General features: G+C 37.8%; 1 long non-coding RNA gene across 1 annotated transcript in view; it reads right to left on the bottom strand.

Moving 5' to 3' along the window:
• LOC137660255 (uncharacterized) overlaps positions 1-20,963 on the bottom strand; it is a 132,672-nt gene that overhangs the window by 19,102 nt on the left and 92,607 nt on the right. Inside the window, exon 2 of the long non-coding RNA XR_011047662.1 lies at positions 15,703-15,781. This is a non-coding gene — a long non-coding RNA (uncharacterized lncRNA). The remainder of the gene's footprint in view (positions 1-15,702; positions 15,782-20,963) is intronic.

Consider the following 20,963-nt stretch of genomic DNA (forward strand, 5'->3'; position numbering starts at 1 on the left):
TAATATATAAACCGTAATTAATCTACTTGTAAAGGCAAGTTTTTGCTGAACCTCAAATCCTAATTATGCCTAACACTTTAATTTTACATTTTCCTTCTTCTAAAGCTTTTAACTATTTCCCCCTTATACAAAATACTTGATGGATTTTGCCTATCCCGTCCTCTATAAGAAAATTATAGAAAAAAGTTACCTAGGAGCCATGCTCTATTTTTTTCTGAGCTACACCTAGTTTAAAAATTGATTGCACACACCAAAATTAAGATTGTATACAATTACTATATTCATAGACATCTCAACTTATATCAAACATTTAAAGCATAATAATTTTAGACTTGCAGATATGTAATATATATTTCATTACATCAAAGAAATTCTGCACATTGTGGGATAGTGAAGTTCGTAGAGTGTTTGTCCACCAAGAATGAACATATGGAAGGAAATTTTGCTCGCAGATGGATACAATGTTAGTAGAGTATACAGCTTTAAAATTTCATGCTTGTGCATCTATTTACTTGTATTCAGAAATACTCGTAAACAGGTAAACAGATGTATTACTATGTATATTGTAATATAATTAACAGGAGACTCGTGTATTAATAACAATCTATTACATACTAGAAGGTTATCACGATACACATACTGTATTCTTAAAAATTATAAACAAATTACATTACGACAATCACAATTATTTCAATAAATCTTACCCACTATTCATATACTAAATGCTTAAATTGCAAGCTTGTTAATTTTACGGAGTTTATTAGCTCATGTAGTACAGGTAGGTACCTTGATCTTTACAGCATGCGAAAGAATAGTTCTTTTATTTTGCTTTTCCAAACATTTGTGAGACATCAAGTTTGTTGGAGGCAATTACAAACTTCTGCCTACAGTAACTAGCAGAAACATTGAAGGGTGCATGAGTGCCTACCATACCCAAGAAAAAAAAAACAGGAGGAAAACTCAGTAGCAGGAGCCATCACAGAAGGTGTAGGACCTTCAGTAGGCATACCATCCTCATAAATAGGGAGACAAACAATGCAAAGTTAAGGGTTCAAAATATGCATTTCAGCCTTAAAACCCCTTCTGCCAAGCATTTGTTAAGACTGTATTAAATGTGTGACCTCTTAATGGAATCAAAAGCTGACAGATAACAAAATGAGTCTTATGGACTAGTGTATGAACACTATGAACTAGTAAAAAAAAGTCGCAAGAAACTCCTGTTGGAGGGATATAAGAGGTATTAAGCAAGCACAAACACTCATTATAATCAATGAGAGAAAAGTGCAACAGAACCAAATATATATGAAGGTTAATTCTTAATTGTCACAAATAGGTGGTTATTCAAGTCAACAGAGATGTGGTAGGCACAAGAGTAGCCTGAACAGATAACTGGTGTATCAGCCTAAATTAATGTTGCCGGCAGTTGTCAATGAACGGAAGTGAAGGTACCAAACATGCAAAAACGCTAGTTATAGCAAGTCAATCATGTACTGTGCTTGTATTGGTACCTACAAGATAAGTACTATACATACTGTACAGTATATAAAGTAGTACATTAAAATATAGAAGTATGTATGGTACATAATATACTAGTACATGTAATGTGCTAGTATTGTAATACCTGCTCTACAAAATAATATGAAGTGTACTGTATTGTGCAATACAGTCCAGATGGACACAGGAATTCCTAGCACACCCACCTATGAGGAAGGGCACACTGTCACCTTTACTGTACAGGGAATAATCAAACAACTAGTGTAGGCGTGAGAGGGTGCACTTCTTCAGAGCAAGGTGTGCCAAAAATTCTTGTGTCCAACTGTACCTGGGTGGGGATATAATCTATTTCAGGAGTAAGCTTGCAACCCAAGATGGTCGTAAACCAAAACAACTTTTCCCGTAAGTAGTAAATGGAATTTACTGTATTTCACCCTCTCATAAATACACACACACACTATACATTCATGTTATTTAACCAAAATTTGAACCCTTAAGAAAATTAATAATTCACAATATAGAAATGCATTAGTATTGACAAATTAACTAGCACTTTACCTTTGAGAAGAAGCTGGGGATACAAGAGGAAGGAGGAGGGATTGGAGGGCAAAATTCCCTCCATGAAAACTAAGGCCAACACATCTGGAGTTCTCTTTCTTGAACGGTGTTCATCATCACTAACTGAATCACTTCATTTATGTTTTTGGTGCACCCAACTTTCTACAAGGTAGGAGAGTGAGAAGTGCATAAACCATTCTACAATTCTGGAGATCAAGATGCTTTTTTCTCGCTGATCGTGATCTTATGATTCATGCCCTGCCCCTTCAGATACTAGTCATCTTGCGAGAGAATATTCTTCGCATCACCAAGAGGTTGCTCCTTGGTTAATTTTGATTGATGATGATAATGTCATTCTTGTCCAAGAGAGGAATCCTTGTCTGAAGACTGGGTCTGTCGACCTAGAGAAGGGACTGTGGCTCCCAAATTGGAGATTGTGCCTCTTAACGGCAATAAGACTGCGCAAGCAAGGAAAAATAGACTTGTGTCTTTTCCTCCCCTTCCAAGGTGTCTCAACCGCAGAAACTACTCATGGGAGACCAATTAGGCCTACAACTTGCCCAGTTTCATTGATAGTCCAGAGGAATGCGCAGCTTTTAGATCCGCGCACAGGAGACAGCCACAGCCTCCTACTTCCTCCCCAATTCTGCCTAGGTATACAATACGTGGGCCTCTAGGAGAAAGCGTCGTCGCAGGCTTCATTGTTAATGATGGCGAGCATAAAGGCGGATGATCCGTCAAGGGTTGATGCGAATGACTCGCATAATGAACTGGCGAAGTTGTAGGGTTTAGCCTGAGAATTTGCTATGAGATCCCTATTCGGATACAAACAGTCATAGGAATCCAAAGGGCTCACAGGAGGGCAAGGCATATGGGCTTATGAGCGACCTTCTCAACCGGAGAATGGCAAGCTTGTCGGTGCATGCTCAACCTTCGGCGATACAGATGTAGTGAGAGGATTAACCTCAGAGTAGAATAGTCTGTTTTACTAATGAAAATAAAAGGGTTTAAGTCTTTAGGCACCACTTTTTACAACACTTGGTTGTTATCCTTTCTCGTCTCCCCTTAGGAAAATTTGATGGAGCAGCAGGCGGGGCAATAATAGGAGTCAGAAAGTAAGATCTAGGCTTCTTGTCCCACTTTGAAGATGAAGATTTCGAAGAAGGTTAGCTTTCTTCTTTCTACCATGAAATCTTCCTCATTGGGAGAACTAGCACTCCCTACACACAGCACAAGGAGACTACAACAAACAGAGATGGCACCTGCACACTGGACACAAAAGATGAAGATCTACATCCTCAAAACTCTCATACGTTCCATTGACAACAGTCCGTGTATGCATCCATTACATGCTTCACACATAATGAAAAACCTGAGTAGAAGCAATTAACAAAGACAACTTCAGAGGCCACAGAAGTACACATCTGAACAGGTCAACAGCTGAGGATAGAATGACTTGCACTTGGCAACTCAAACGCTGTGCACCATACACTCTGATGGAGGGAGGCTGCCTTATAGACTACTAGAACCATTATTTCCAGCTTGTGCTTGAGTATACACCTTTTAAATGACTGGTTTGTCTAGCTAGGAAAAATTACAAGTTATCTAAATGATGCGGGGTTTTTTGGACACTTCTTTTTTTACACTATGTTCAAGAGAATATTTTTTTTGCCTTTTCTTTATTATTATACTGAAACAGAACATTGTCTAAATAGTTCTTGCTTGCTTTGCTAAAGCCTTAGCTGGATGCATTAACAGAAAATTTTACAGGGTTTCTATGGGTTGCTTACAGAAAATTTTACATGGTTTCCCCGCTTCAATATATCCCATATTTCACTTGGAGTAAGAGGTTTGTCACTTTGACCCTCATCTTCAAGTGGAATATCCTCCACCACCTCTTGTTATTGACTATTGGTCATCAGTTGCTCACTGTGTTCCTCAAGCAGATGGTTGATGTTATCCCTGTCCACCTCTAATCTCATTGTTGCGCCCAATGACAAAATTTCTTCCTCAACTGCCTCCTCCTGCAAAGGGTTGGAACCACTTAATACTACGCTGTGCAATGCATTCATGCTATAGTTTCCTCCATGTAGATAGAGGGTCTTCTTGGTGACCTATTCTTAGTCTTTATCAATGATTTCCAAAGCTATCTTGGGTGAGCTTGGTCCATTCTGAACCTCAAAACCTAGCTGGAACATTCTTTGTGCACAGTCAAAAATTACCTGTCGATCTATGAATTGGAGAATGGAATGATAATTTGTGGCAGGAATTTTATTCTGATTAATTTGAATTCCTCCATCAGGTTATCTTCAATGGCTGGAAGATGTGCAGATGCCTAGTCCATAAGTAACAGGGCTTGGAGTTGGAGGTCCTTACCCCGAAGGTACTTTTGGACCTCTGAACCAAAAACCTGTTACCCCTTCAATAAAATGCGTTACCCCAGCCTTATTGTTTGACCTGCACATACCATTAAGTTGCTGCTTCTGCACCTTGCACTCTCTAAAGGCTTGTGTATTCTCCACATGATACACCAGGAGAGGTATGATTTTGCAATCCCTGCTGGCATTAGTACAGAACAGCTATCTTTTCTGCAGTAAATAAGGATTCTCCTGGACATCATCATCTAAGACATCGGTCTTTTCATTCAGTAATTAATAACTTGCTATGGCATGCAAGACCGAATCCATGAACCTATTAAATTCAGAAATGAATGCCTGTGCTGTCTTGGCATTGGAACTTCCAGACTCACCACGTCACCCCAACACTATGGATGCCCGATCTTTTTTCAGGTTTTCAAAAAATGAAAGTCTTGCTTTGAATGTTCCTTTTAATTGGTCTGCTAAAGCACTTGGCTCATTTTTAGTAAAGGTCAGTATACTAAAACTCTGGTTTTTCACAAATTATGTTCTCTGATATTATACCTCCTACGAACCGTTTCTCATTGAACCACATGAGAAGCAAGCTCTTGCTCTTGATATTACAGTATATAGAAAGCAAGAATCCATTTTTGCAGCATAAATTGCTTAAATTTCTTTTTCTTCCGGGTAGCTAAAATTGTCAACATTTTACGATAGTATATTTATGCCAGGACTGCCACACGTGTACTTTGATGTTTCTCTGTAATTCCTTGTTTCAGCTCTTAAGGTTTTCTTCATCTACTCTTCCTTATTCATCTTGGGGGGGCCATTGTCAAGATGCTGTACTGTATACTGCACTGTTAACTTGACATGAACAATATCAATCTCATTTCAATAAAGAACATGTGGTCACAACTTTACACTCCCAAAAATGCTTGCAGGCTAATATTAGATAATGCTGATATGAGAGAGAGAGAGAGAGAGAGAGAGAGAGAGAGAGAGAGAGAGAGAGAGAGAGAGAGAGAGAGAGAGAGAGAGAGAGAGAGAGAGAGAGAGAGAGAGAGAGAGAGAGTTAAGATCTGAGCAGGGGGGGTTACAAGCAAAGATGAAACTAAAGACATAAAAATCATAACACTGTGTGAATTTTCAGCACATCACATGCTAGTATCGTTAGTACTTTCCCATAAGGGACATTTTTTCTCACTGACCGATACAATACTCTTGTACCAATTTGAAATTTCATGCTAATACACGTTTACTTATACTCCGAGTTAATCATAAATGGAGGTATTACTGTGTTGTATATGTTCAGTATAGTACACAGTATGTAGCCTATAACTTAAAATATAGGGTGTGTAAGATTGTCTCCTCCATTTTTCATATCTGATCGATTCAATAGGTGTGTAAGATTGTCTCCTCTATTTTTCATATCTGATCGATTCCATATAGTAGTGACGATGATTTTTTTTTTTAAATGCCTACACCAATGAAATGATGGAAGATATTGTATGATGGATGACTGTAGACTTCATTATTTTTTCAATCACTTGCCGATATGGCAGAAGGATCATCTGGATCTGCGGCAGTTCCTGAAGTGGAGGAGACCCAGATGGCATTGGATGAAAATGTTAAAGAGGAGCAAACGACATGTTGAAAACAGTAGCAGACTATGCTGAGAGTTGTCACAGAGCAGTGTATCATAGGTCTGGAGTATAAAACATTTATGATAAATGAATCTTCTTTTCCTTTACCTATATACACCCTTTTTCCCTCATTTAGAACTATTGTCTTCCTTTTCACTTCATTATATAGTACATTCTTCAGGCTATACCCATTTAAACTTATTAAACCAGACTTTTTTAGCTTGAAAAGGTGCATGCAGTGAGGTAGTGTCTTGGCTGGTGGACAGCTGAAGTTCATCCAACATGAAATGGAGGAGCAGAGACTTGGCTTTTCCCAGAATGACATACAAGTCAAAGACGATTCCATTACGATGCTGATCCTCGATCTTCAAAAAGAGCATTTTCCGTCACCTCGGTTACAACCTTCACACTGTGTGGGCACTGGCAGCCATGGCAGCACGAATCTTCACCTCATTCCTTTTTAGGTACACCACGGTACTCTCCGTTGACACTGTAAAGTCTTCCTACAGCAACGTACTTTATTCCTTCCTTGCACTTATCAAGGAGTTTAACCTTGTTTTTCAACGTCATGACCTTCCTCTGCTGTTTAGCAGCACTTTTGAAGTCGAAGCAGCTCTTTTTGGGGCCATGATGTCAACAAAGCAAAGACAACTTACTGCTGCACAAAAGATTGAAGTGGGAGATTGATTGATTGAAAGTTTTCTGGCATCCTGACATCTAAGGTCATTGACGCCGATACCATTTACTGTATATGAAAATTAAAAGAGAATTCGATTAAAACCATAAAAATTAAGAAGTCATTAAAATAGTTAAATAGTTTTCAGAAGACCTGCTTCTGAAATAAATCTAAAAATTCCGCTCGCATAGTAAGACACATCATGTCCAAGAATCTTGGCAAGGATAAACCTGCCATCCTCACCTTGAGCCTCAAACAGATATCTATTTCTTAGGTTAGTAAAATTAGGGCATTCGGTCAACAAATGCCTCACTGTTAAAGGTACTAAGCAGTCCTCGCAATACGGTTGGTGTTGGCCCTTCAGCAGAAACTCGTGTGTCAACCGTGTGTGACCAATACGGAGACGACAAAGAGTCGTCTCCCATTTTCGGGGAATCATGTTATACCTCCAAGGTGATATGATATTTGTTACTTCCCTCATTTTATTGCCGTCTTGACTGTCCCAGTGCTGTTGCCATTTATCACAAACCAATTTCTTGATGTAAGGTAGGAGATCGTTACATGGAATGGGATACCTCCTTGGTAACAACTCGGATGCCGCATTCTTCGCCAGTAAATCTGCCTTCTCATTCCCAGACACACCTACATGTGCTGGAACCCAACAAAATCGAACAGTTATACCTTTACGTCCAATAATAAAAAGCCATTCTAAAATCTTTAAAACTAGAGGGTTACTAGAATTAAAAACTTCTAAAGCTTGAAGAACACTCCTTGCATCACTAAAAATTGTAAAATTACCCTCCTTTTCCAAAGCTATTTTCGCAATAGCGGTTAATATGCCATACAGTTCGGCAGTAAATATGGAAGCTGTTAGAGGAAGTGCACCTCTACAATTAAAATCATTACTATGTACTCCAAATCCAACGCCAGCATCAGATTTGGAGCCATCAGTATATATAAAAGTCGATCCCCTATGTTCTTCGACATGTTCCATAAAAAGAGACCTGGATTCTAAGTCAGTCATATTCTTCTTAACTCCAATAAAGTATTTACAAAATGATATGTCAGGTAATTTCCATGGAGGCGTTGATGATACCTTGAATGGAAGTACCTTATTTCTAATTATATCCAGACTATTTAAAAATCGTTTCACCCGAAAGCCATAAGGTTGAGGAGATTTTGGGTGCAACTCAAAGTATGATGCGTGTCTTACAAGGCTTGCAGTCTGAAAGGCTAGAGAGCTAGGGAGTCTTTGCAATCTAAACCAATACCGAAGAATGGAAGACATTCGGTAAAGGTCTAGAGGTAACTCTCCAGCATCAACAAGGAGACTTGGGATAGGCGAGGTTTTAAAAGCTCCAGTAGATAATCTAATACCTGCATGATGTATCGAGTCTAATATTTTTAACCGGCTTGGGGTGGCTGAAGAATATACCTCACAACCATAACTAATTTTGGAAAAAATCAAGGCCTTGTATAATTTTAAAATAGTATTGCGGTCTGCCCCCCATGATGTATGGGACAATACTTTTAAGATATTCAGAGCTTCAACACATTTAACTTTTAGCGCTTTTAGGTGAGAAACCCATGTAAGTCTACAGTCAAATATCAAACCTAAAAATTTGGTTTCCGATACACATGGTATCCGTTGACCTTTAATGTATATATCCGGGTCTGGATGTACTCCCCGGATACGACAAAAATGGACAATGGTAGTTTTACTTGTCGAGAACTTAAATCCATTCATGTCAGCCCACTGGATAATTTTATCAATAGAGAGTTGGATTTTTCTCTCAACCATTGCCATTCTAGTGCCAGCAAATGATATTGAGAGATCATCCACAAATAGTGTTGAGAGAACATCCTGGGGAATGGCTGAGGATATCCCATTAATTGCTAGTGCAAAAAGGGTTACACTCAGCACACTACCCTGAGGAACTCCTTCTTCCTGGCACTTACTCTCTGATAGAGTTTCCCCCACTCTCACTTGAAAAACTCTACGTGAAAGAAATGCCTGAATAAATAGTGGCAGCTCTCCTCTCAATCCCAATTCATGAATGGTTTTAAGAATACCATATCTCCATGTGGTATCATATGCCTTTTCAAGGTCAAAAAATACTGTAACATGGTGCTGTTTGGAAGCAAAGGCTTCACAAATAGAAGACTCAAGTCGTATCAACACATCAGTCGTTGAGTGCATTTTTCGGAATCCACATTGAATCGGTGATAAAATACCTTTCTTTTCAAGGTACCATATCAGCCTTGCATTGACCATCTTCTCCATAATTTTACATAAACAAGATGTCAATGCAATAGGACGATAGTTTGCTGCTAAAAACTTGTCTTTACCGGGTTTTAAAAAGGCTAAAATAATGGCTAGTTCCCAAACACTTGGGTAACTATGATCATGCCATATTCTATTAATAATGCTTAAAATAAATAGCTTTGTATTAAAATGTACATGTTTAATCATTGCATATGGAATTCCATCGGGTCCAGGGGCTGTATCGTTGCAATGAGCAAGTGCGGAATCAAATTCTCTTTCAGTGAAAGGAGAATTATACGACTCTTCCCTTCTTGTTGCAAAATTTAAAATTTTATTTTCTTCAGTGCTCCTATACTGGTGACCAGGGGCTCCTTCACACTTGCTGGATACATTTGAAAAATGATTAGCCAGGGCATTGCTAACTTCATTTGCTTCAGTTACATACTGGCCATTCACCCTCAACACTGGTGGTGGGTTGGGGGTGAATTTGCCAGCTATCTTTTTTACTTTCCTCCACACAGAAGATGCTGGTGTTCTACTGTTAATGGAGGAAACAAAAGACATCCATGACTGGCGCCTTGCTTCTTTCATGGCACGACGGAACTGTGCTCTACATTTCTTGTACATAATTAAATTCTCATCAGTTCGGAGTCTACGCAATCGTGTTAGAGATCTTCTTGTGGCTCTGTGGAGTGCAGTTAGTTCTGAAGACCACCACGGGACTGGTCGTCGTTTGAATAACCCTGTTGTTTTGGGAATTGAATTGACTCCTGCTGTATGAAGAGTTCCATTCAGCAGGTCTATAGCATCATCAATACTTTCAAACTGTTCTGCTCTCCCTTCGATTTCACTTAGCTCGGAAAATTTAACCCAGTCTGCCTTGTCTAGATTCCAACGTGGCGATCTTTGCAAAGGTGGACCCTTGTTGGTGTTTATAATGATTGGTGCATGATCACTAGTATGCCAATCATCTAATGTCCTCCAATCAAAATCAAGAAGGCAGTTAGAGCTTGCAATTGAAAGGTCAATGCATGACAAAGTACCTGTCTGAACATGGAAGTGCGTGGGCTCTCCTGTATTAAGGAGCCCCACATCCTCATTCTCCACAATTGATGAGATAATATTGCCCCTTGTGTTGGCCAAAACATCACCCCATAAAGGATGTCTACCATTCATATCTCCCAGTAAGAGAAAAGGTTGAGGGAGTTGTTGAATAACTTCTGCTAAATCATCATATAAAATATCATCATTTGGAGGTAAGTACAGAGAGCATATTGTATATTTTCTCCCTATATCAATTTGTACAACAACTGCCTGCAGGGTTGTACGTATAGACATAGGTATTTGGGGAACATCTCGACGAATGTACATGAGACTTCCGCCATGGCTCCCTGCTTGTTGATTATATGGTGTTCTATAGCTAACATACTCTCGAGGACTAGGAGTGTTAGAATCAAGCATACTTTCCTGTAGACATACTATTATGGGGGAATGCTCATGAATTAGGAGCTTAAGTTCTTCATATTTCGCCCTCAAACCCTGACAGTTCCATTGCAAAATGGAGGAGAAAACTATGGATTATTTCTGGAAGACGTCTTGGGTGAGGTCTTCCCATTAGCAGTTTTTAATCTAACATTATTACTTGTAGGTTTCTTCAGAGATGGTCTTGTTATGTTGGGTTTTACGTTGGAGTTTTTCTTTGTATCTTTTTTATATATTTGTTGAGGGGGATGGTGGACCTCAACTTGAATTTCTGATTTATTTAAATTGTCTTCTGGTTGATCGCCAACATCAACAGACAAAACATCATATTTATTTGATGTCATAATTCTAGTATTTCTTATGGAAGGGGGTGAGAGAGATGGAGGTCTCTCTCTTTTACGATTAATAGGTTGCAGGTTACCAGGTTTTTGTACCTTCCCCACTACAGGTACACCTGATAACTTGGTGTCAGGTGGAATCTCCATTAAATCAGGCAAGGATATGGCCTGGGAGAGGTTAGTACTATCCTTTGTAATGGGGGACAAAGGTTTGATAGTGGTGGGCAATGTCTTTTTGTTGATACTCAATGATAAATCTTTAGGAGGAGATGTTCTTGTCTTATGCAGCACTTTATCAATAGATTGTGAATTCCTTTTTCGAGAACTACCTACAGTAGTAGGTGGGTGAGATGATTCCCGAGGAACTTTTTCTCCTGTTTTTAATGTTTTTGCATAAGTATTAGATTTATTTAATAATCTCTTGGCATGCCCCACGCTTACATGTTCAATAATTGATTTATTGAGGGCAGCCTCTTCTAACTTATAAAACTGGCAGCTCCTATCATTAGATTTATGATTAGAGTTGCAGTTTAAGCATCTTGCCTCAAGTGTACAATCCCCATGGTAAATTTTGGAGCAAGTATTACAAATTTTTTCATTATTGCAAACTTTGGAAGGATGTCCAAATTTAAAGCAATTATAACATTGCAGTGGCTTCTGCTTAAAAGGTTGAACTCTGATCCTTTCGTTTTCTATGTCTATGTGGAAAGGTACATCAGCATCCTGGAAAGTAAGAACAATCATTGATGTTCCAGGTACTTTATGTACTTTCCACACTGATAGGGGACACATGGCCAATATCTCCTCTTCAGTAAATTCATACAGATCCCTATTAAAAACCACTCCCCTTCCATAGCTAAAGTTTAGATGGGGTTTGATGTCCAATTTTATATCATCATTTACTGTCTTCAAATTAGACAGTATAACAGACTGTGTGTATGACTTGGCCTTTATCAAGAAACTTTTCTTCCCGAATCGAGATATATCTCCAGGTGCGATCGTACCTACCTTCCTCTGAAGAAATTTGCATATCTTGAAATAATTTTCCGTACCTCCCACAGATTGAGCAAGAAGCCACATTGGTGGTTTTGGCTTTCTTTGGGATGGTATATCTGCCTCTATATCTTTATCAGCCCAGTCTGCTGGTCTGTAGACATCCAGATCTTTAGGTGCCCCATCACAAAGAGCACCCTTAACACTCATATTACCTACTTTAATATCAACAATGTTACAGCTTGCATTAAATGCTTCCTCATGACAATTAAATGATAACCAAGATTCCCAATTATCATCTTGAAGTTTCATTCTAATTTCTTTTATTGATCCGTAACACTCAAATATTTTATGTAGCACATCATAATTAGCTTCTAAAGGGATTTGGGTAACGTGCAGGACTTTCAGTTTTCCTGTGTTGCCCAAATTACCCTTTTTCAGAATGTTTAAAGAACAGTCCTTTTTAGTTCCTAGGTCGTCAACGGAGTTTTCTTTAAATGAATTGCCAGAGGTCGTCAACAGTGCCGGGGGCGAGTCAGCATATCCAGGGGAGGTGGGGTCATTTTCACAAGAATCCATCATAAAAAAGAAGAGAGAAGAGTGATTTTTTGAAGTTTGATTTACCTGCTTGAGAACATTAAGGCATCACATGTTGGGAAGGAAATTTACACTCTCCACTACCGGCACAGTGAGAGTATACGTCCCAGATGGTCCACTCCATACCCTACCCGAAGGATAGCATCAAAACAGATATAGAGGCACAGGTGTAAGCTGAACCCGCCTGTTAGGACTGAGACCAAGAAACTATGGAATCATCCTCCCCATATCTGTAATGACGGGCTTCCGGCCAGAAGCCGAGAGTCCTACCCCAAGCATTGGATCCCCCTGGATTCCGAAGACCCAACACTTGGAATAGTTCCGCCAAAAAGGTCCAAACCATCTTCGGGATGGCTGAGATCATCCTATACACTCACATATAGCTTTGAGCACAAACGCCTCCCAACCGCGACACCTTTCACATTCATCAAAGCAGGCAGCAATACCGGATGCATAAACATCCGCCCAAGTGGCAATAACAGATGTAGAAACATCCATGCCATAAATAGAAAAAAAAAAATAATAAACATACATATATATGTAAAAATATACACATATACATATGGAAAATTTTACTCATAGGGTTGGGACAGCATCATGAAAGAAAGTTTATAATATTAGGAGAAGGTTGAAGCAATATAAAGAGGAAGAAAAAGATAAGAAAGAGAGAAATTTAGATTCGAACTGGGGGAGCAATTTCCCCAAGTTCAAGAGCCCTCTTGCCCGTCACCAAGATTCAGCATGGGAATGAAATGCCGTGCTGAAGCTCAATGACTTCATCAAGGCATTCTCTCATTAAGAGGGTTGAAGTGGGAGATACACACCCGAGTTGAGACTATGCGAGAGGAAGGCAGAGTCAGGGAGAGATGGGATGCTGTGCTGTGTGGAGAGGGAAACAACATGAAGCAGGCCCGATGCAAAGGAATGCAGTCGGTTTGAAATTGTTAGTCAGTAAGAGTACTTATTGTGAAACTGCGAACGGGTACATTTTCACTTTGTAGGTTAAAGGGTTCTCTATATTGCAAATACCAAATCTGTGAAGGTGAACCTGCAAATATAGAGGGCTGACCGAATCTGTTTGGGTAAAACCCTGTATATCAAAGACAGACTGTATGTTCAACAATCATCAACCTAATTGCATCACATTCCATCGCTATGTAGTCTTGCCAACTTTAGCATCTCCTTACATCGCCTTCCTTTATAGGGAAGCCTTTGAAGTTATTGACAGCATAGGACAAATTCTTCCGGCAAGCATTAACAGTTTGGGGCTATAAATTGTCCACCACCCTTACAGAAATGACTTCGGCAACTGTGAACACCTTCCAGCAGTGCCTTGTGTTCATACTGTGGTCTGCATATAAACCCATGCTTACAGTACCTTTAAGACCCATAGAGTAGATTAACTTATTATTATTATTACAAGCCAAGCTACAACCCTACTTTGAAATGCAGGATGGTATAAGGCCAAAGGCTCCAACAAGGAAAAATAGCCTAGTTAGAAAAGGAAATAAACTACAGTAGATGTGAAAATAATTAATAAAATATAAGATCAGTAAAAATGTTAAAATAGATCTTCTCATATATAAAGTATGAAGAGATTTGCGTAAGTTTGTTCAACATAACATTTACCGCAAGTTTGAACTTGCGAAATTCCACCAACATAACTGCATGATTGGGAAGATCATTCTGCAATTGTACAGCAGTTTCCTTCTGTTTTTAAAGGTCAATTGAGGGCTCGTTGCTCATTTGCGATAATTGAAAGTGTGTGTGTAATCCTGCAGAGATGTTCCGGAGGAAAGGATATCTACCCCCATAAAGAACAGCAACCTAGCCAGTGAGCTACAGATACGTCATTTTAGAAATGATTGAAGACAAGAGGGAATGATCCCAGTCACCCTTTTAGATTCAGATCTGGATCCCGAGTCATGATCTTCTTGGAAGCTCATCCTATTTAGTCAGCGAGAAGATCTGTTCTTCAGTCCTGACTGATTGGGGGCAATCAATAATTGTTGCTGGAAGAAAATACTCTGTGATCCTGAACCATAATGGGTTCATGGATGAGGATCATCTAGAGGATTAAGCAGGCGTCAAAGTCCACATCTCCGGTAGTCGGCAAGGTCTACTTGATAGACCTGCAGGTCCTAATTATGAGTGCGATTGGAGAGCGAATGGTGTCGAGGAGAAAACGCTCTAGCTATTTCCCGGCGTAATTTTTCTTCTTGTGCGCTGTAGGGCTGTGTCTTGAATTCTGTGGAAGCGTCTAGGAGATGCATGGCACAGAAAGACACGTTTTGTCGACTCTAAGCTTTGGAGTAAAGCACTTCTGGGTGACTTGCTTCGCAAAGTGTTGAGAGGCATTTGTGAAGGGCTTGCGTGGTTCTTCCAAACCCCTGACAGAACACCATAATATAAAATGGAAGAGAAAGAGTAAGGCTTCTTTTACTGTTAGGTTCAAATGTCTCAGGCAACTGGAAAGACACAAACTAAACTGTATCTCCAAAGAGCTTCACTTAAAACTTTGTCACGGGGCATACTTAAAAAAAAAATTGAGATGTGTGGTCATTTCCCTTTAATCTTTAATTTTCTATTTTTAAATGACAAGCCCTTTCTGCATTGTGCAACTGTTAACCTTAACCATATAGGCTACAGAGGTAAGTCTAAATTATAGTACAGTATCTCTCATACCACTAATATTAAGAGAAGTGCCAAAACTGTCACCCTCATCAAAACTGTGACAAGCCATGACAGCAGAAGGTTGTATTAAGGGTAAGAAGTATTCAAAGTTATCCTTAATAAATTCCTAATCACTTGACAGTGGATTTTCACTATCCCTAGTACACTACCACTATCCCCCCAGCCTAATTAATGCATTATTCAGCATATGAATACCAGGGAAGGTTAATTGAAACATTTATATTTATCCAGTATTCATAAATTTACCTACTAGTCTAGCTAGGGGTCTTAAAAACAAAATGATAAAAAAAGATGCCTTAGCAAGCCTCCTGGTGGTGAGATCAAGGTACCAAATAGGCATGTCTAAGTCCATTATAAACCTTATTTTGGGGGGGCCAATAAGCTTTGACTTGAAAGTATATAAAATAAGAATACATACTGAAAGAGCTTTTATGATGAATTTTTTTTAAGGTACTATAAAATATAGTATCCCAGAAATAAGACTTTGTATATGTGTGGAATGGAGAGAGAAAGGGAATCTCTGAAAAATACGATTTTCTATTGATACGACCTATTATAAGATTTCAAACAAATAAATGACAGTAGGAAAACTTTCAAGTCTTACCCCATTAAGCAAGTATCTGATGTAATAATGATGATCAATCTCATATCTAATTCTCATCTACTGCATATTAGGCCATAAACTGAAATAAAAAACACAGATGTAAAATTCTTCTCTTCAAAACTCTAGAGCATCTGAAAATTTTCTTACTCTATTCAAGCCTTGAATACTGTCACATTCAAGACCCAAACACTAGGAACGTGAAAAAACTGTACTGAAATTAAAACAAAAATTAAAGGATTTCTAAATATACAAATCATAAAAAACTTCGGACTTTTCCCGACTATGAAAGAGACATGAATTGCATCAATATATAAAATACTTAATAAACCACCATCAGCAAGACTATTAATGATATGAATTAAGCTCGATTCAAGTTACAGTACTTCAAAATGCAGGAAAGAAAATTAGCACACCCTAATGCACTAACATTAGGCTACATGTTCATTAGAGGATAAGTATATTTGCTTCTAGGATCTGTATATCAAGACATGTCACAATACTTGACCAGTATACCATTACAATATGTTAGTACAGTACTATACTCTTCAACAAAATATGGTATTCATTAAAAATATTTATATAACTCTTAGATTAAAAATCACATTAATCATAGTAGCCTACATTAGTGGTATTCACAAATTTTAAAAACAGTGGCAATACTTTCAATTTGAAAGACAGAGGTTTGCTGGCTGACAAGTAGTACCCCACACACACACACTCACACACATACTTAGTTCCAAAGAGGTTAAGAGCCTTATTTATTTAGCAGTCTGGAACATAGCTGGGAGATTCCAACAAAGAAGATTGTCCATTCTATTGCAAATTATGGTTTTATCAAGGCTATACTTTTAAATTAAATAGGTTTCACAACAAATGAAATTTAAATTCCATTTACAGTACCTTGATTCACAATTTGGGTACATCAAGTTGTCTAATAAAATCCCTATAATTAGCTGGTTGCAAGCTCGTGACCTTTTAGATGAAAATGTAATTAAATGACCATTCTCGCCTTTAAGTAAAGAAAAAAGACTTTAGACTGAACAGGTCTTGAAGGCTGTCATGAAAAGGAAAGGTGGACTGATATGAAGCAGCAGTAACTGCGCCTATCCTCGATTGACACAGGTATTAGACATTTTACTTTTTGTACATGTTCAAATAGACCAAGTTCTAGTCATATAAGGGACCCTTAATGGAAAGGGGAAAAAATGTTAAATAACCTGGGTACAGCACATGCATATCGGGTAACAGAATCATAGCCTCCCATAATGTTGGGGCCAGAAGAGGAAATAGTTTACTGACTTCCACAGGCAGTGATTATTCCCAAAGTTGTACAGTGCTTGATGCCAGGTCATCATGATAACACAATGTCTTGGAGGTGGACTTATGGAAAAGATTCTGTGCCAATGTCAAGAATCCCTTTGTAAAACTTGACTGGTATTTGATAAAATTTTGCATCAACCATCATTCTCCTCCTTTTAGTGTAAGTTTCCTGGATCTGAATGGACCGCCTTGAACAATACGTTCCATAGGATTTCATCGTAAGGATCACTTTGAACACAATAATTATTTGGCAATGCAATGGCCACAATGTAAATATAACTCATCAGAATGATCAGGAAGAGAGGGGATTCAGAAAAGTCTCACAAGGTAGAATAGGTAGTACTTCAGAGATGCTTCTTTTATAAGAACATTATCTATATCTAGTCATTAGTAGACTAGATTGGTCCCTTATATTAGAACTCTTAAATGAAAAGTAACCTTCCTTATAGCAGAATTCATAAAAAACTTACCCTGATGGCCCAGAAATTGGAAATGCAAGAGTGCACCCAGAAAGAATATTACACCGAGCTAACGCATAAATGTACTTCCTATCATAAAACAATAAGAAAATCTTTCTGTATACACTAAATATTATGTAATGAGGTTGAAGACGGGCACCTTCATTTTGCTTCCAGACAAGTGGAAAGAAATTCAACTATTCTCATATTATTCATCTTACAGTCAATAAAAACATCTTTGCACAGAATTATAGCTTGTCCTATATACCCCCGGGTTGACTTCAATAAATAATAGTTCAAACATGATTATCTAGAACTAATTTAGGTACTACCTGGCAGTACAAATTAATTTTTCCTTCAATGACTTTCATGCAAAACCATGTTAGTTTTATTAAAGTCAACCTGCAGTCTTGTACACAACAGTTTTCAAGTTAAATAGGCTATACAGGATTAAATAAATGGCCAATGTCTTATAAGCATAATGTAATTAATTTACCCCTACTTTAAAAATGGATAGTATTTTAGTTACATGCATATTTACCAACTGAAATAAAACATTTTTTTTATGGCATAAACCTCTTCCACCAATGTGACAGCATAAGCACAATGTTGGATGTTCTTAATTTAAGTAGAGGATTGTGCAACACGGGTGTCTTAATGCCCATACTGGGCTTTACCCAAGGTCTATATATACCGTGGCTTTACCGTACAATCTGAACGAACAAGTGTCATAATAGTCACCAACAACTGCCAGATTCCCTTAGAGTTATTAGAGCACCTGTCTTGATAACCCACTAATTTCCCATACTAAATGTGTCATGAAAAATTCCAGTCAAGATATTCTGCCATAACACCGCCCCCCGCCCCCCCCCCCCCCCAAAAAAAAAAAAAAATTGTTCTTACAGAAAGTGTTAATGTGTAAGGAGTCACAAATGGTCAAGAGTCCATTGTCGGTATCTCTTCTATTGGTACCTAGATAAAGCCAGCCTTTGATATGTTATCCCAAGCCTAAATAGTACTACTACTTTGGGTGTTAGACTAGTGGTCGAGAACTTTGCCCAGAAATGATCGAAATGTATATTTCCGAAACGAAGCACAAACCCTAATGACGTAAAGTAGACGAGAATGCAAGATGTGGCCCCCTGTCCATATGGAAAGTAAGATAATGTGATTGGTGAGACATTCTAGAAACTGTCATAATTCTGCTGTTTCCAATTCATAGGAATACAGTAAATTCCAGTAATATTTCTCCTTGTTGTATAGATCAGATATGTATCCTTTACTAAACAGAGATCAATAGATAATTTGGAGTTCCTTGTATATCTATAAGCACACAACCCTGCAGACCTTGCCGAGCCAAACTGAACAATGCGGACTAAGATGATCTTGGGAAACGAGTAATGCATTTGCTGTTTATTCCCTTTTATTGAAAATAACATGGGAAGAAAAGAATGGTATTTGGGAAAGGCTAATCAGATGCATTGACAGATGATCCATGGTCAGAGAAGATACTTGTAGGAGCAGATCTTAATAGGGGAAGGACATCAGTAAGGAGAAGCAGAACGTTAATTCTGATGAAGAGATGTTGATAAACAAGTATTTAAGCTAAAATACAAACATATTTTTCTACGGTTAAGAATAGACACCATAAAAAAGAACAGCATTATTACAACAAGTATCATGAAATAGTAATTATAGAATAAAAAGTGGTCTCTGAAGATTCATCTTTCTGCTTTAACTTTATTTATCTTTAGTTTTATTTATAATTTATTTTCACGATTTATTTCAGTTAACCTTGTGCTTCCGTTTTCCAATTAATTTTTTTCATAGATCATTCACCCTTCGATGCTCGGATTCAAGATTTTCAAGGCATGTTGTATAGTACCTGTTTCCTTAAGCATTGTATTCTAGGATGAACTATTAACTTATCTTAAATGTAAAGTGTACATCAGAATCTATATTTTATTTGCATCTCTCTACCTAATTCAGTGTGACACTAAGAATTTTAATGTCGTCAGTCACAGCCTCTCCAATTTTTTTTTTCTTTTTTTAAGATCATATACTTTTCATCATTTACAGCAACACAAACACCATATGATCTACAAGTGGAAAAATTATTGGAAAATTCTATTCCCATGTAAAATAGTATGAAAAATATCAGTATTTTCTAAAAACAGTACTTGGCACAGGAATACAACGTTGGTTGCGCGCGCGCGCGCGCGCGAGAGAGAGAGAGAGAGAGAGAGAGAGAGAGAGAGAGAGAGAGAGAGCACTTCAATGACTGTCTGCATGACATCGCATTAGAAGTAACGCCAATTATCTTTGTTTCACAACCAGCCAAGAGTATTACCCCCAGTATTTTTTATACCTCTCAGAGAAAGCCACGTAATATAAAAATACTTCTTTAACTTGAACAATTACAATTTTGAAATTAAAATATATACATACAATTTTGCAACTTCGAGATGAAACTAATCAAACAACCAGAATCTCTCATCTTTTTCAAGCCAGCGTGAAAATTCTTATCGCCAAAGGAAGCGATCTTACATTGGTTAAAAACCAAAGGTTAGAATCAATCCACGATTTATTGGTAAATGTACGATAGTAGATGCCTGAATTCTATTAAATTGAAACCATCCCATCATTTGGAAATCGTTTATTGATGAACAAACGAAAAGGAATAAAAATCTAATTGTATCTTCAAGTTTTTTGAGTTTACGATCTACAGTCTTCCTATAATTCCTGTCACTAAATTCCCGAATAACATTACCATATTAAACATACATTAACACTTTCTTACACTACATAAAAACAAATGTTCATAGTTAAGAAACAGAAAAAAAAGTCACCGGAGTATCAAATAACAAAAGCAGAGGGTTAAATCTAGTCCTATTGTTGAATGAATCTAACAAGATATAAATAAATCAGCACATCCTTCCTTTGTTTGGATTCCTTTGTCTAATGTACGCAAATACGGATATTCCTGAGCAGCTACATATTCCATACAGCGAGATTATAAACAAGACAGTTTTTAAAAAAATACTCTAAACTACTTAATTACTGATATAGCGATGTTCAATCAAGTCTGTGCATACAAGCACGTGACGCTACGTAATCACAAAGGTGTGTTCGAGTGGCCGCTTATTTATGGACCAGCACTCGGTCATGTGTTACGTTTTAATCAACAACCTTCAGATAAAAATTTCCGGTATTAACCTTATAATTCTCTCTCTCTCTCTCTCTCTCTCTCTCTCTCTCTCTCTCTCTCTCTCTCTCTCTCTCTCTCTCTCTCCCTCTCTCTCTCTCTCTCTCTCTTTCAAATTTCATTGAAGATTACTTTCTTTTTAAATACATAAATCAGAAGTTTGACCCAATTACAACACACACACAATATATATATATATATATATATATATATATATATATATATATATATATATATATATATATATATATATATATATATATATATATATATAATAT

This window comes from Palaemon carinicauda, chromosome 20 (assembly GCF_036898095.1).
Source record: "Palaemon carinicauda isolate YSFRI2023 chromosome 20, ASM3689809v2, whole genome shotgun sequence".
Lineage (NCBI taxonomy): Eukaryota > Metazoa > Arthropoda > Malacostraca > Decapoda > Palaemonidae > Palaemon > Palaemon carinicauda.